A 5,418-nucleotide genomic window follows, 5' to 3' on the forward strand; every position below is an offset into this window, starting at 1 on the left:
TACATGAACTAAAAAATGAAATGGAACCTCACCTAAGTGTCATGTTTAATCATAGCCTCACCTCAGGCTTTGTGCCCACTGAGTGGCACACAGCTACATTTATCCCACTCCACAAGGGGGAGCCACCTTGGATCCTGAGAACTACCGCCCCATCAGTCTGACCAGCCTGATCTGCAAGGCCATGGAGCATATTATCATGGAACTTATAAACAAAGAAATTGGCAACCTTCAAACACTGGATCCCACCCAATTTGGGTTCTTGAAGGGCTGATCTTGTCTCCTGAACCTGATTGACTTCTTTGAATCAGTCTCCAGAGGTGTGGACAAGGTTGAGGTGGTCCACACAGCCTATATGGGCCTTGACAAACCCTTCGACACCATCCATCACTCTGGAATCATAGACAAACTTACTAAGCTGGGCATTAATCCCTACGTCACTCGATGGGTTGCCAACTGGCTTACTGACAGAACTCACACTATAAAAGTAGCAGACTCCAAATCCAGCTCCAGACAAGTGACAAGTGGAGTACCTCAGGGTTCAGTCTTGGGATCGCTCTTGTTTGGCATCTACTTCTCTGAAGTACAGGCCAAAATTACAGGACTCTGGCTAACAAAGTTTGCAGATGACTGCAAACTGGGAGCCATTACTTGAATTGCCAAATAATGTGGATATTCTACAAAAGGGCCTTACAGAAACAGATGCTTGGTGCCAGAACCATGGGCTCAAGCTCAATGCCAAGAAATGTATAGTTATCCCCTTTGGGAAAAAACGTTTCCATGAATTACCACATATGTGGCAGTATACTAAACACCGAAAGTGTGATAAGAGACTTAGAGACACAAATGGACAGTGGTCTCACCTTCGATAACCACATCGCCACAACAGTCAGGAAATCCTTCTATGTGGCACACCTCATCACTAAGGGATTTTCATCCAGAAAAAAAGGAGGTCATTGTCCCACTGTACTCATCCCTCATTAGACCCATTGTAGAATACAACTCCCCGTTTGGTATGTACCTCTCAAGACAACTGCAACAACTGGAAATGCCACAGAAATAACTCACTAAAGGAATCACAGGCCTAAAGCAGATGCCCTATGCTGACCGTCTAAAAATACTCCAGCTATACTTGATCTTTGCTTAACATACAAGACCATGTCAAACCCAGAGCTGTTGGACATGCTACACTTAAAGAAATCCCAATCCCTCAGAGCCACATGCTCCAGGGATCTAAACCTTGTCATCACAATAAACAAAACATGCTGGAGGGATAGGTTCCTGACCCAGAGACTCCCCAGACTCTGGAATAGACTGACCATACATGTCAAGCAGTGCGCCTCTTTGGCCCTCTTTAAAAGGAACCTTGATGATCGGACGAGAGATAGGAAATTCACTGCTGGGGATCATGTCAGTCACCCTGCTAGGGGTCCAGGGAAGTAAATATTGTGGGAAGACATAGCCAGGAAATTGTTATGGCTAGGCTTGTATATGCCCTAGGGCCGATAGCCTAGTACCAACCTATGAACCTATGAACCTATACATGTAATCATTTTCAAGGAGGCCCATGTCTCCTTCAGAATGAGGAGTATATAGTCTTTAAAATCCAGAGTGAAGCATTTCTAGGGCAACTAAAAACACAAGAAGATAATAATGCAAGCAGCCTGAAATGAATATCCAAGTCCAAAAACAGTTCCCAAAATGATGTTTATTTCCAACAGATATTGATCAATTTTGTCTTATTCTACACAGGACTTCTTCAGAATAAATAGATAAAATCAAATCTCGCCTTATATAATGTCCTTAACTCAAGACTTAATACTAATCTTTCAATTAAATATTAAATACATTTAGATTTAAAGGTACATCAACTACAATATATAAAATATAACCATAAAAATTCTACTACTGTTGCTGCTAGTGTAATAATAGTTCACTTAAAACACACTATGTTAAAACAGAAAAAATATTGAAGCGTTTAAAATCATAAAATTGTCTCACAGACATAATGTTTATACTTAGTTAAATTATATTTATTTATTTATTTGCAGTTGGTTTACCAGGATAGTCCATTGGGCCTAGAAGAACCCATTTTCACTGGAGTCCTAGGAAGAAAAGCTCCAAAATCAAAACAATAATTACAAACAAAAATTACAATCAAAGATTTTGTTACAGTAAGTACAAAAGTACTAGTAGAAACATTGCATTTAAACATAAAGTTTCTAAAGCAAAACTGATAATAAAGTTTTGGTTATAGTAATTACAGATAAAATATTTCATTTAACAGAGACAATTTATGAGATTAAAAAGTGTCAGCATTGTAAATTTAGAGTAGTTGTTTACACATGGATTGATTCCTGCAAAAAACATGTATGGTTAGTATGATGATGTTCATAGACACACTGCAACAACTTTCATATGACTGATAAGTGAGTACACAGAGTAGGTAGAAGTAGGATGGGAGATGAGCAGTTAGGATTCAGATCAGGATGTAACACAACTTACCCAATGTTTGCAGTGAGACAGAATAGTTGAGAGGAGTATAGAGATGAGAAGAGTCCAAGTGACTGTTCTTACATTTGAAGAAATCATATGACAAGATCCCAAGGAGATGATTTGGGCAGTCCTGTGGTGGTTTGAGGTCCAATAAACAGAAGCTAAGATTAGTGCAAACTATGTACAGGGGACCCAATTACTGAAGTATGAACAGTGTTCAGTGTAACTAAGAGGTTCCCTGTGGGATTGGGTGTGCATCAGGGTTCATTTTTGTGCCTACTGCTTTTCATACTAGTAATGGGCTACATTAGTAAACAGGTTGATGGGGATAGATCAACAAAGTTGCTGTATTTATTTATTGACAAAAAGGAGCAGAAATGGAGGTTTAAAGTGTAAACTATATAGTTATGAGAGAAAGAAGGTTATTAGTGCAAGTTATGTAGGGTGGCAGCTAGAGCATTCCCTTTGGGAGGCTAGGTATGAATGAAGAGTTTTTTTGAAGATAGAGTTAGTAGGGGTAACATGAATAGGTGATGGTAGGGAGTTCCAGAGTCGTGCTAGAGTAAAGGATAGAATGTATTTGCCTGGTGGACGAGCTGGTTTGTGTATTTCAAGAAGATTTTGGTTGTTAGACCTTAGTACTCTGTTGGGTAGATGCATTTTAAAGGCAGAGGAGAGGGAGGGACAGAGTGAGGGTTTGAAAATAAGCTTGTGGGCCAGAGTGAGTTGGGTATAGGTAAGGTGGTTGGGTAGTTCTAGCCAATTTAGTTTGTGGAGAGAGGAACAATGGTGAGTGGAGAACCTCTGGCTAGTGGCGAACTTGGCGATTTTATTGTAACAACATGAGAGTTGATTTTTCAGAGATGACTGTAGATTAGTTAGGAGTGGAGATCCATAGAGAAGGGAGGGGATGAGAAAGGATGTAGAGAGGGTGAGTTTAGTGGAGGGTGTAAGATAATGGTATTGACGGTAGAGCATACCTAATATTTGATGTTTTTTTTATATTTAGTTGTATGTGGGAATTAAATTTGAGCTGATTGTCAATTTGGACACCAAGTAGCTTGGTGTCTGATACCAGTTCCAGAGTTGTGTTGTTTTGACTAGAAATACAGAAAGTGTTTGTGTTGAGAGGTGTGGCTTTTGAGGGAGTGAATACCATTAATTTGGTTTTAGAAGCATTGAGTGCTAAGTGATTACTTTTCATCCATTGTTCAGTGGTTGAAAAAGCGTCTTGAGTTAGCTTTAGAAGTAAAGGGACAGAAGTGGCAGAGCAAAAAATAGTGGAGTCGTTTGCATATTGAATGATGCTAGAGAATGGGATGGAGTTGCGGAAGTCATTGATAAAGATGTTGAAGAGGAGGGGGCCTAATATTGAACCTTGTGGAACACCAGTTGGGGTATTAAGGAAAGAGGAGGTGGCCTTTTTCCATTTTACTGCTTGATGTCTGTTGGATAAGTAACTGGAGAACCAGTTCAGAGAGGAAAGAGATTGGTTAAGCTTAGAGAGTTTGGCTAGAAGAAGGTTGTGGGAGATGGTGTCAAAGGCCTTAGAAAGATCTAGTAGAAGGGTAGAAACAATATGACTAGAGTCTCGGGCTTTATTTACTGTTTCCAGGAAGGAGAGGAGGGCTGTCATAGTACTGTGTCCTGGTCTGAAGCCATGTTGTGTGGGAGTTAGTAGGTTGTTATCAATGAGGTATGGTAGGAGTTGTAGTTGGATACACTTTTCAAGGAGTTTGGAGATGGGAGACAGGATAGCGATGGGACGAAAGTTGGAGACATTGTTGTTGTTACCTCCTTTATGTAAAGGTATGATAAAGGCCTTTTTCCAAATTTGGGGAACTGTGCTTTCTTGGATAGAGCGGTTGATTAAAATACTAAAGGGGTAGGCAATGGCTTCAGCAGCTATACTGAGGAATTGTAATTATAATTGTAATTATAATTTTTGAAATAAAAATGTCACTCATTTCCAGACCTCTTATATAAAAGTCTGTGTAAAAACTGAAACACACCACCACAGCCTACTAAAATAAAACAAAGTTGTTGATTTGTATATGATAAGCACTTTAGGCTAAAAGCCTTCCTAAGATAATAAAGAATCAGGTTCCACAGGACTAAGATAAATGAATGAAACACCAATCATGTGGCTAAATCCAAGCCAACGCCTTTTTTCAAACCAATGAGTTCACAGCCAGAGAACTTGAAGGAAACACACCTCCAAGTTGCCAAATAAAGACATCTTCCTTGAAGAAACATACCAGGCTAAGGCAGCCTTGTCAACACTAATGAATATTAGTGTTACTTCAGTTATTTCTTCCCCAGGAAATACTTAGCATTTATATAACTACTTAGGGCTTGTATAAATAACATCAGTCCTATTTGAATGAAACTTAAAAAAAAATCTAGTGGTTCTAATTTCATTACAGAGACAGTCATTAATTAATTTCTCTTGGTTTAAACTGTAAGCAAAATAAAGAACATAAAGACATAATGGAAATTGACTTCTTCTGCTGATAAGAACAAACTCCATGGGGTTACTGGTTCAGCAACTGGTATCCTGAGGTGGTCTCCCATCCAAGTACTAAACAGGCCCAACCCTGCTTAGCTTCTGAGACCAGATGAGATCGGGCGCAATCAAGGTGGTATGGCTGTTCAAGCAAAATCTGCTTCTTTGTGAAATAGATACATACCAAGCTAGAACAGCTTTTGTACCATTGGTCCATGTTGCTATACTATTGTTCATTTTCCCATTATTAATGGCAAAGGCACATATAGATGTCATCAGTTCCTCTTGGTGAGAACTTCCCAAAGGGCATAATTATTCAAAATCCATTACATAAAGGCAAATGTGCAGTCACTAGTTGTTCATCTCAACACAGACTTTCTGTGCCATAAACTATCTTTCAACTACTAAAGGGACTTAAA

At 39.3% G+C, this 5,418-nt stretch overlaps 1 pseudogene; it reads right to left on the reverse strand.

Annotated features, from left to right (window-relative positions):
• Window positions 1-5,030: 5,030 nt before the first annotated feature.
• Window positions 5,031-5,149, reverse strand: LOC122809796 (annotated as a pseudogene).
• Window positions 5,150-5,418: the final 269 nt, after the last annotated feature.

Source organism: Protopterus annectens, chromosome 8.part0 (assembly GCF_019279795.1).
Source record: "Protopterus annectens isolate FY-2018-M chromosome 8.part0, PAN1.0, whole genome shotgun sequence".
In the NCBI taxonomy this organism is placed as follows: Eukaryota; Metazoa; Chordata; order Ceratodontiformes; family Protopteridae; genus Protopterus; species Protopterus annectens.